The sequence below is a fragment of the Bombus pyrosoma genome, linkage group LG5 (assembly GCF_014825855.1).
Source record: "Bombus pyrosoma isolate SC7728 linkage group LG5, ASM1482585v1, whole genome shotgun sequence".
In the NCBI taxonomy this organism is placed as follows: Eukaryota; Metazoa; Arthropoda; class Insecta; order Hymenoptera; family Apidae; genus Bombus; species Bombus pyrosoma.
The window spans coordinates 1,504,181-1,516,866 of record NC_057774.1 but is presented as its reverse complement, the minus strand read 5'-3'; the positions used below and the strand labels follow the sequence as shown (position 1 = coordinate 1,516,866).

General features: G+C 42.1%; 1 protein-coding gene across 3 annotated transcripts in view; it reads right to left on the bottom strand.

The window, feature by feature from the left end:
* The window catches only part of LOC122567343 (hemicentin-1-like), a 61,391-nt gene that overhangs the window by 14,655 nt on the left and 34,050 nt on the right, over window positions 1-12,686 (bottom strand). Inside the window, exon 1 of one of the 3 annotated variants that reach the window (XM_043725730.1) lies at window positions 519-568. The exons of the other annotated variants lie outside the window; for them this stretch is intronic. The gene's annotated coding sequence lies outside the window, so the exon portion shown is untranslated. Of the gene's footprint in view, window positions 1-518; window positions 569-12,686 lie in introns of those variants that run through there. 3 annotated transcript variants of the gene reach the window in all.

The window sequence follows — 12,686 nt, the reverse complement described above, 5'->3', positions numbered from 1 at the left end:
TAACGCGAATGATAATTGGATCTTTCTTTACGTCTGCGAATCTTTCCTTTGAAAAGATCGAAATGAAAAAGGTTTTGGTACTTTCGTACTTTATATACATATATTCGTCCATATTCTAAGCACGGAACACACCAGTTACCCTAAACGTTCTGCTTCATCTTCAGAGAAATATCTGCAGTTCAAATCTATCTTCTCGCAGCACCTGGTTGTGTAACGCGGCCTCGCGCCGTTACATACATTTTCTTCCTAATTCAACTTGTACGTAGTAAACGGCGCCGTATCTGGAGATTCAGGCTACTACAACGAGGATCCTGAATCCCGTATATTTTCTTACCGCAACCGCGAATTTCCAGTTTTAGTCAGTCACTGACCGAGAGCCGAGTTACTGCAAATTGGCCGGAGCTCGAGACCGAGGCGCAGGTCGGGGCAACAAAAGTTCGTACAAGCACACGTACGATCAGCGGCGGCCGTAAGTGGGTGTACAAGTCGAGACCGGGCCAATTAATCGGTCTACTTACCGATTTATGTCCCTGGTCCTGGGAGCCGCCGCGGCGTCGCGATTTTATTGGCTTTCATAGCCACCTCATCAATCGTCCCGCCACCTGGCCACCACCCGCCTCTTGACCGTCCGCGCACCAACCTCGTTATCCTTTCCCTCGTCGTCCTTACATACAACGTCTACTCGGGAAATTGGCCTCCCTTGCTGGCCCCGGAGATTAATCACGCGCGACCCTATCGATTTACTGCATGAATGTCCATCGTTTTTTCGTCCTCGTTGCTCCTGACTCGCGGAATCGAACGAAACGTTCGACGAGCAAGAAACAGCCAAGGAAATGGAAGATGTCGGGTACTGTAGGTGCGAGCGAACTCTTTCCCTGAGAATGGCACAGTTTGTTGGGTTTGTAGCTTCGCGATATAAAGGAACTGAGAGCGTTCAATTGCTTTAAACTCTTGAAACGTTAGACGCTAAGCTTAAGATTCATAGAAAAAAATCGTAAGAATATTTCCGTACTTTAATACTTATATTAGCTAATAAACTAATATTCCGTGAATATCTCCGATTCTGTCGATAGTGTTGTTAGCATTTAACCCTTTTAAGTGCGGACATAGTGAATAGCTGGGCTCGTCCGTGTGACCTGGCAGAAGCGGATTATTTAAATCCTTAGTCATGATGTTTTAGAAACGTGACAAGTTCTCGGTTCGTGGAACAATTAAGAGACAGGAAATGACTTGTAATTATAGATATACGTAAATCACATTTGCATGTATGTATAATAGGCGAAGGAAAATATGTTAATGTGATTAAACAAGCAAATATGCCCCAAATTATGTTGTGTTTGGTTTTGTTTTAATAAAAGAATAGTTACATTAGTAGAAGCTTCTTCTTAAATAAAGCAAGTCTTCTTTAAGTTATAGCTGTTATAGCTTCGTTAATAAATACAGGAAACTCGGAAAGAAAAACGTACGAAAGAGATCAGATGTATTTTACGTTTGATGTATTAATTGATTGGAGAAAGCGTTTTAAAAGCGTAGAGAAACCTGAAATTTGATTACAGAATCATTACCATAATGTAAGCATAAAAGTAAAATGAGTTCCAAATGTTGATGGAACATTCAGGCAACTAAGCTATTGATTAAGAGGACACGGCGTATTTCCATTACAGCACAAAACGCATTTCAACTCGTAATTTAAATATATCCATTATACGTATTAATTAAGCATCAAACAAATATGAAAATTATGGGAGAACCATAATTTTACCGAATTAATGTTTAAATGTGCCCGATTCTATATCTGTTTAAAAATTCTATCGCGAAATGTTACGATTTTATTGTTAAGCGTCGAAATAAAAGCTTTTAAACCAATAATAACTATTTAGCAAAAATATACATTCAGAATATAAAATATAATTCTGTAAAAGAGACATTTATATTCATCGAACTGTTTTTATATAATGGATCAAAATTGTATTTCGATACTATTTTGCAATCTTAATTCTAACGCATTATTCTCTCATGGTATTTGTGCGTCTCGAATAAGCATGAAAATAGTCAGAAATAGTCGGAAATAGTCGAGACATCTGTACTTTATTTATGTATATGTATTTTCCATAATTTGCACCTTATGAATCTTAAATGCGGAACTCGTTCATATTACTTTTTTCAATGCATCACTCACTCTTTCGCCTAGTATCCAAAGAGAATTATTCAGAAGTTCGTTCTAACAGAAAATTCAGTGTCACGCTTCATCGAGCACATATTACACGACGTATTTCACAGCCAGAGGCACTAAATATCTAACGAGACTGCTTTAGCGCGAGCAAGAATTTAGCTTCCAGTATTTAACACATTTCAAAAGAAAGACAAGTCTTATACACATATATAATCTATGTGTACGTGCATGTATATACGTACGTACGTATTAATATATTTTTTTAATACATATATATCTCGAAAACTGTGAGTTTGCTGCACTTTGGACCATATCACCGTTGCAATTTTTAAGAAGTAATTTTTTGATCGAGGTGTTACACGTCCTCCTACTCGTTGCCCCAGTAACTTGCCTAATGTTCTATTTGCCTTTGTTATTCACTCGTTATCCTCGTTTTAAATATTTTTCAAATGTGCATGTAGCATTACCTCAGAATATCCAAATATTTAGCAATTATTCTAACAAGCTCATGAACATTAGCCTTTGAAATGGCACGTTACCACGTCGCTGCTAAATTACTAGAGACGTTTATTTATCGCGAGCTATCTCATACATTTATGAATTATAGCTTGTTACATTTATCCGTCGAATCACTATTTAACAAACACAGCAAACTACAATATCATCCGCAGGCAACATAGAACACAAGATATCCAATTATTAGATCCAATCTAATCCTCGTCCGAACAAAACAAACACCTGTTAGCAACGCTACCGACGTAATATTGTCTCCACAAATACGGAACATCGTCAAATGCTAAATAATTCGTAATACGTTCGCCCAATACAAACAAATCGATAATCCAAGCCACAGATGCTTGGAAACAATTAGCAAGTACTTTAATTAACAGTAAGTGTAACGTTTAAGAGCAACATTCGTATACAACAAATTATATAAATAGATGTGTGTGTATATATATATAATTCAAGAAATTCAAGCAGAGTAGATTTAGACCTTTACATTCCGTACTCTTCGATCGATAATATTCACTGACGCGAAACAATACTTTGAGCTATGTTATTACGTGATCGTGTGACGATAGTGAAATCACTTGATGCAAACAGAAAGTCAGCATTCTCTCAGGTCACACGGCCTACTACCGAGACCTATAGTCTCAGTCTTCCATGTCGTAAACTCACGACGCGCTACAGGAGCAATCCGCGAGTATGGGAACTGATCTCTCCATCGATCCGCAACATCATCTTAATCCTTCGGCTATCACAATGATGGGGACGTTCAAAGTCCTAGAAGGACTGATCAAGTCGGAGTTGTCCAGCGATTCGCTAATCATGTTTCCATCTGTTTCTCGTAATTTATGGTAAGCCGATGTAATAAGCGTCGAGTGCTCAAATTCACAGAGATTGCGTAACGATATTAACGGGAATCTTACAGTACATCGTACGTTATTCAAAAAACTGTAATTACAATTGTAATACATTTCATCAGTTTTCTTAAACTGACTACAATTTAGTCGTTAGACTACAGTTCCTTGGAAACGAATAAACAAAGTGTCTCGTAAAAAGTCTAGAAGCATCTCTGAAAGTGTATGAACTCGTGCGTATCTTTCCATATCGTTGCACCACGATGTCAATGTTTTTCTAATTTTGCTATTGTTTCGTCGCGTGACGTCCTTCATTGTCTGACCGTCAAGGCCCAAGCAACAATAGAGAGATCCCAATAAACCTAAGGCTCCACCATAAGCCGAATCTTACTAATTTGCAGGAACCTTTAATTCTGCAAGTATTTTCGGTAGACATATGGTTGGTGCCTAAAACAGACCTTGGATGTGTTGCACATTCTTACAAATCACGGAGGAAGCGGGTAGTCACCTACTTGGAAAACCGAACATCTGTCCAAAGAGAAAGCTAGTTTTTCCCATAAACAATGTCGCCCATGAGCCACGTTGGTAGGAGGCTTCTTCCTCCTATCTTCATTCATAACGTTAGACATAACCAATCGGCATCGCGAATCGTTACCCTCACTTTCCTGATGAAAAGTGTGAGCAACGAAAGGGCACACCCATATCTAGCTTTCCTCCGTGATCAGATAAGAACGAAACTACTACTTCTTCTTGTACCTCAGGGGAGTCAACTACGATTTCTTCTGTAATATCCGGGGGGCCAACATCGATTTCTTATTCTTCACCGTTAGAATAGTCAGCATGTCATTACCGGATTTCTATCCTTAAATCAATCACTTACTTAAATTATACATACGCATCAGTGTAACTATCTTCTTTACAAAGTTGTTGGAATAAATATTAAGTCATATCCGCTAATTCAGTGTAAACTCATTTGAACAACCCTTATTATCGTAACAGAAATCAGGGGATCGATCATTTCATGGCGTCGATTATCTAATCGTAACGGGAATTTACGACTCCCGTTGACGTGCTTTCTCGCGATCGCGTCTCTCCGCGAATGGTCGAAAATGCATGGTCCTTCGAGTCGGATACAGTGGCAAGTGGATAGTGTTGACACGTAACCATTCGAAAGTTCATGGTTCGTCGAACCGGATACGTATCAACTGAAAGTGCACTTACCAGTGACCACACAGTGCCACGTCATCACATCAAATCCAGCAGCGGATGTGTATCACTACAGCGAAGTCAGCGACGTCAGGAGTGTCACCTTCGAAGAGGTATAACCCGTTGGTTAAGGCACGCTACCAGGCAGCGTCCCACCGTAGCTGGACATTCATCAGCAACGATTTCCATCAACTTCATTCTCGCAACGAAACGTGTCACCTTCGGGAAGGATCACCTTCGTCGCGAAGCACACGCATACGATATTCCGCTGCACAGTGACGAGCGACAACTTGCAGCCGGAATAACTCCGCATCGGGAATCACCGATCACTCATCACAAGTCTCACCTTCTTTAACGAAGTGTCTACGTCACAAATCATGCCGACCATGTCAAAGGTCAGCATCATACAACAAAAACGTGACAAATACATCGGCAACATCAGGTTAATGGAGGAACTCGTCGATCAGTATTAACAAGATGACGAGCATGACGATTGCCTCTTGGAAACATACCAAGTCCAACTCAAGGAAGGGTGGAGACGGTTCCGACTCGTCCAAGAGAATTTAGAAGACCTCGGCGGGACGGACCCCACATTGAAACAAGAAACGCTCAAAACTTACATTTCCCTGACCGTTAGAATAAGGGAGCTCATGGAAGACAAGCGACCATCTAACCCATCGACCCCCAAATGCAGCAGTAACCTGTCTAATCATTTCCAGGGAAGTAACAATGATTTAAATAAAACCAGCAACGCTAGTCAAACTCCGCCGACGAAGATCGCATCGACTCGAACGCCGATCCCGTCGCATGACATGCGGAGCTCATCGCGGGACACTCATAACGTGTCACCCACCCGCGACCTGACGACAACCACGTTCACATCGTCAGCATCGCAACAATCTGATTCAACGCCATCAAACGCCTTGAATCAGACAATCGCTCAAGATTCTCTGGATCAACAGAAGGATGAAACTTTACCAGGCGACAGGCCATCGCATACTGCATTATCGTCGAGATGGGCCACACCGACGAGTGACCCGAAACAAAATGATTTACTCATTGATTTCACTGTAGCATTCAAGGTTGATCACTCAATTAATTTCGATGGTTTTCAGAACACCCCATCGAATCTCAACACTTGTCCACTGAGCCCACAGAGCGCTACATCGGACAAGTCTCTGACCATCACCTTGTTTCTGGAGTCACCCTTGGCTCCAACAACGCCGGAACATCCTCCAATGGAAAAACAAGTCCCATTCACAGACTCCACGACGCCGAACGTCCCTTCACCAACCATGACCTCCTTTACGCTCCCACAGCCGAGACAAGAACGAGAAGATCCAAAGAAGACACAATATTTCCAAGGTTCTGATGTTTCGAAAACACAATACAAAGAAGACAAACCCCTCTTAATGTCTTGCCACGAAACAATCGACGACACGTAGAACAGAACAAACTCTGTTCAAAAAGAATTAGAGGATCTTAACAAGGAAGAGAACGTTCATCCAGACGCTACCTCAGATGCATATCTTGTAGTTGACACACGATTCATGGAACTCATCGGGGACAGTCATGACCCACTGGAAGCTTCCAAGACAATCGCGACGGAGGACTCCGACGGTAGCACAAGGTGCAACATTACGCTGATTGAGTGTGGAAGCAGCAGCATCAACCAGAGAACACAATTCGGACAGATCATCGGGGAGAGCTCAGTCTCCCAATCAACTCTAAAACTCTGCGTCGTGATCGACGAATCTATACCAAGCACCACCGGAGTTCTTTTCAACGACACTTCCTGGACCGACATGTTCCACGATTACTCCTGGATCGAGACGTTACCTGATACTTCCTGGGGCGAGATGCCCCACGACACTTCCAGGACCGAGGTGATCCACGACAATTCTTGAATCGTGAATTTCAACTGGAAATGTCTTGGAAACGACAAGGACGACGATGATCCAGACTACAGAGGAGGACAACATGTCCTCAACGCAACAGCCCTTAGGCCTTGCCATCAATTTCCCTGGCAGCTACGGCACCTATGAACGGCAACAACTCATGCGGAAACGAGCATCTCAGACCGAGATGCAAACAGGATCTTCCCACTACAGATCCAAACCTAACCAAACGGAAGGTAAGACGTTTCCGATTTTGTCTTTAGCGGATATTTGGGTCAAGCCAATACAACCACAAGGCATCATCAAGAAGGCACGATACGGATGGGTCAGGGGGGGAGCCTTGTCCCCCAATCAACCGCAGACCTCCTTCACGTCTTCATTACGCAGCTACATACGGATTTCACTTGCCTTTGTGAAATCGACGAGATGTACAACGATACTTCATGGGCCGAGCTGTTTCATGACACTTCCTGGTTCGTGAACTTCAACGGTAAATTTCTTGGCCATGCCGAGGACTACAGCGATCCAGACTCCAAGGCAGACATGTACCCTCGGCGCAACGGCCCCTCGGCCGTATCATCGAATTCACCCTGGCGACGAATGCATCATCCAGGCAGCCACAGTTCATACGGCAACGAGCATCTTGGATCGAGGTGCCACGCGGCTCGTTCGGTCGCGTCAGATTGATCTGTCCGACGCACATCAGTGCAAGTGTTGGGGTTAGGTTGGTTAAACCCGAGCTTAATAAGACATCAATCGGGGAAGGCACATGAAATCGTGGATCGGCTAGCTTGATATTTCTGGGTATATCAAGCGTCGAGCGATCGATGTGTTGGCTTGGGATCAGGGTCGATATGGCTGGAATGATGAGGAACGTTAATGTGCGTTCGTACTTGCCGTTTGTGGAGGTGATCGTCGCCGTTACGAATCGTTGATGTCGTCGTTAAAGTATCGAAGACTCCAATTGGGACCGAACACTTCTTTTGTCTTATTCCAAGGGAATTTGCAAGCTTTGTCGGAGTTCTGGATTTCTGGCGTCATTTCTTGTGAGTATGTGTCCGTCTCGGACTACCGGGTGGACTTGGGGGCGAATTCGTTCGTGTTGTCTTCGAATTGTGCCTTTTCGAGGTTTTCCGTTTACTTGTGGGTGACGGGGGTGATGATGTTCTCCTGCTTGACGAGGAGGAGCTTCGATTAGAGGTGGAGGAATTCGATCTCGACGGCTATCTTTCCTGATGTAACATCGTGTGGTGTCGTCCTCCGTACACGCAACATGAACCGGCGTAACAATCGTGCGCTGTGTGCCCCTTCTTCAAACAATTCAAGCATAAGGATGCCAGTTTAGCGTCCTTCAAGCGTTCACTTACGGTTCTTGATTTGAATACATCGCATCGCCAGATGGTGTGTTGTCCTCAGCAGGTATGACAGGTTGGCTGAACCTGGGATGTGGTGAATGCGTGTCCTCGTGGTTCGCGTTGACCGACTCGCTTGGGTTGTTCTTGTGATCCTCGGGTCTGTTTGACGATGGTGGTCGGTCTGTTACTTCGTGCCAATCTTTCGAGGAAATTCAGAAATTGAACATATTTAGGCAAACCTTTGTTCGGGAGAGTCATTTCCTACTGACTCAGGATGTTCGATGATACCTTTGAGAGCAAAAGGCTGTATATCATGGCACTTGTCTCGGAATAGGATTCGCCTAAGTTGATAAATGCACAAATGTGTTGTTTGAATGCATGGACCAAGTGGCTTAATTCCGCTGACAAGTCTTTGGTAAGTTTCGGATAATCGATTAGTGCAGTGGCTAACGGTGGCGTCTCGTGGGCATTCGAAACTCTCTTTGAGAAGCTACATAGCCTCATCGTAATTTGTGTTGTTGAGGGGCAACGCCTCTAGACAATTCGCCGCGTCTCCTTGGAGAGCGCACCGTAGGTAATGAAATTTTTGTACGTCCCTGAGGAGAGGATTCTGATCTACAGTTGAGCAGCTATATCTCTCTATCCATCCTATAGGCCTTCTACCAACGATACGCTATACAAAAGCGTAACCGGTGCAAGGAGCATCCATCGTTCGAGCAAACCGGATAAATGCGACACTGAGTTATCGGTGTGAGAGGTGCCTACGCGCAAACAACAGTCGGACCGAACGTTTACGGATTCGACATGCGTATTTGGGCGGATATCAACGTTTACTTGAGGCAGTTGGATAGATCCGCTCTCAGAGCACATCACGTATCTGACTACACACCAATTCTCGGATAATTATTCAAAGCAAACGCGACCTCGTGTCGCGGGTCGGTAATGCATCGTATTAGCCGCTTCCTCCTATGTACAAGTCCATACGCGCGGATTTCAATGGACGTAACCTGTCGCGAAACACCACGCTGCGCAGATGCTTCGACGGGTCTGTGATCTTATTCGATGGGAATGCAAATCGGCCTGATCGGATTCCGCGAAAACTTCGAACGGAATTACGTACTCGGTTATCGACAATAATGCTTATTAAGAAACGAAATATGACGCGACATTAATAGAGAATGATGATTTCTTTTTCCGTAGTGTCTGACGACGCGATAGCGTGATCGCGCTATTGCGAGACAGCGCCAACACGTATCATCGAGCAAAGTATTCCGAGAGGTTTTGAAGAGAAAAATAAATCGAAGATTTGCTTCTGAGAAGATCGATCTTGAAAGTGTACCAAATATACGAATATAGTACATACGCGCACACTTAACTTTTAAGCCAATTGCGTCAAGAAGAAAAATAATACATGTGCTCTTACGTCATATAATTCCTTCTCGCTATATCTAGGTGATAGAAATATCTAGGAATATCTAGGAAAAGAAATTGTTTATTTTTAATAATATTGTATGTATAATTTTATTGCAATTATAATAAAAAAATCTACGTATAATTTTTAAATAATATCATATGTATATGGATTCTGTCAAATTAAAAAATTCCGATTCTAGTTAAAGCTTGCACGTATGTAGGACGCATTTAAATTTATACGAACGAGAAATTTTTTCTGTGAGAATTTATTTTGGGCAGATGAAATCAGACTGCAACGTTCCCACCTAGTTTTCGTCTTTTGAATATAATTCTACGAAGATACGAGATGCAATCTTTGAATACATGATACATTTATGATAAACAAAATAATAAGACATTTAAAAGGCAACATTCTGAGTGAACACGAAGGCAGATATTTTTTTAAGAATTATTAAATTCGCGGTTGGAGAAATAATTTAATTGCAACTATTTCACTTCAAGATGAAAATTGACGAATTAATATTTGGATTGGAGTTTTTCATACTAGCGAACATTGAAAAACCTGTGTCCTGGGACATAAAATACAGACGTGGGAAGCTTTTCTGAATCTTACTGTTATCATAAATATAGTTTCATCAAATACCATTTTATAATTTGTATGTTTGTTAATAAAAGTACATTTCACAATGCTTATTACGTAAGAAGATACGAAGAAAACAATGTACAAAATACCTGTTAATTTCATTTTACAATCATTAGTAGGAAACGAATATCTTATCTATTAAAGAGATGAGTTCAGTATGAACATTGTCAAACGATTACATCATGAATAATGTAAACAATCTATGGATATATACTCCCTTTATTCATATGTACCTGACAACGTATCAAATTTTCTACAACATTGAAACATTACATTTAAAACAATTCCTTTTCAAACGGTCGACACCACGTTCACATTTTACGTATAATAGTTAGCTGCAGAATTTCCTGAATATCCTATCACACATTATGCGAAGCCATTCGCATAAAAACATGTCACGAGAAGCACACAGTATCGAATCACGTCCCAAGAACAACAACAACTTGCCGCACTGGTCCGATAACGAGCAGTTGCCAGGCTATCGCAAATTCGTGAGAATCCCGTAAACACGTCCGCGTTTCCAACGGAATTCTCGTCAACTGCAAGGGACGCACGCGTTCTTGCGACTGTTATCGTCCGCCCATTTAAACGCGCGATGACGCGACGCGATGCTCGTTCCGAGGAGAAACGCTCGTGTAAACAGCGCCATTTCTGCAAACATGGTAACAATCCTTTCCCAATAGCCCCCAACGATACCCAGGAAAACAACGTCGACTCGGCAAACACGCGTTCTAGTCGACGATGATGCAGGTTACACGAGGTTATCACGCGTCAACGCAGCTACGCGAGAAAAGGACAAACGCGTGTCGAAGCCTATTAAGAAGCGCGTATGTTGCACGATTTTTGTTTCACGTAAAAGCGTTGATATAATCGAGAATTTTATTTGCATAAGCAGAAGAAACAATGGACTTGGTGTAAACGGAAAAAATTAGCCGCTAGGTCGTTTCACAGAGTAAACCACCCGTTTTGATAAACCGTTAAGACGGTTTTAAAAAGACAGTCGGGAATATGCTAAATTGAAATATAATTGACGAAACTATACTTGATAAACGTAAACAGCAAAATTTAATAAAACCGACGAATGTTATAATCCAAATGATCTAACTATGAGACCTTTACGGAATCGCTAATTGTAACTTAACTTCCTATGGATTTCGCAACTATACACTTTGTATTAATCTTGTAGAATGGAGCAAAGCAGTTCCATTTAACGTAGTAAGTACTTTCGTTCTGAGAGATACTTGTACGGCTTATGTTGCCCTTTATCACAGGCAGGAATTTCACATAAGAAAAGCAAAATGTTTGAAGAACATTACCGGTTAAATTTTCCTGCAAAGGAATACGCTCGCTATTTTCTACGTAATCTACGTTATATAAATGGATTGCGCTTGGAAATACGAACGAAAATTCTAGTTGAAAGGACGGCTGCATTCTTACTAACGTCTTATGAATGTGGCTCATTGAGACTGTGTTTGAGTTAAATACACGTATTACTAGAGGTAAAATAAAAATGAAAGAACTTAATCTGACATGCAGATGTAAAAAATACGGGTTAAGTACTTTTTCAAAAACTACTATCGTCCACAACTTTCATCAGAATCGGCAATTTCTTTGTGAATATTTCGGAAACTACACCCAAGCGACGTACATATGTATTGAGGGAAAACTTGCTCAGGACGACAATCTTGACATATTTCGAGGTAATCAAACTCAGCGAGCTGTGCCCTAATGTAAAAGATTGTCCAAGTTCCTTCCAAATTACACCTCTTCCAAAACATACCCACGATGTAGGAAAACACGCGCTACACAAATTTACATAGGTATATTTATCATCCATTCGCGAAACTCGAGCAATTTGTCAGCCATTTGTCTCGTACAGCTTACGCACCATCCATCAAAAAACATTTCAGCCGATCGTTGATTCAAAAGGAAGGCCAAATAACGATAAGACAGAGGAATGGGCATTTCAAATCGCGGAGAAATTTCAGGGTGATTTCTATCGTGAAAGCGTAAATGCGGTCGACGCTCGAAAGTAGAAACCGGTGCGGCGAAGTGCGCGAGCGAATAACCGCGACAGCCGAGATCCTTCCGTGACGAAAAACGAACGAATAAACTTTAAGGCTTTTAGGTTACAAAGGAGGATTGTAAAAAGCGGGAAACAAGGAGTGGGGGAGGAAAATAGACCGGACCATTTCAACGTATGACACATTTTTCTCGATGCTGGCGTAGAGCTTCACCCGTTGCAATTGGATTTTACGCCGCATCAAGCGCGCCAGTTCTCTCTCGCGTTACACGCCGCCATTATACGCGGCCTGCATACACCGTTTCCAACTTTCGATCCAAAGACTTACCGCTCGCCTTTATAGAGTATCGCCATACACAATTTCGTATTACCCTCTTACCGTCTCGCCAATTTTACTTTCCTCCACTTTTGGCCTCTGCGCTTCTCAGTCCTCGGAAAGTATAGTCCTCGAAAAAAACAAACATAAAACGTTGATGGGAGGAAAATACGACGAACCATTGTGCTGCTCGTACTTTGTACTGCAAAATTTTTATCGATCTGCTTCGCTCGTGGTACCGTCAACAGTCCAGTTTATACGAATGTTTCAATCATATTTTGAATCAAGTTATGAGGCT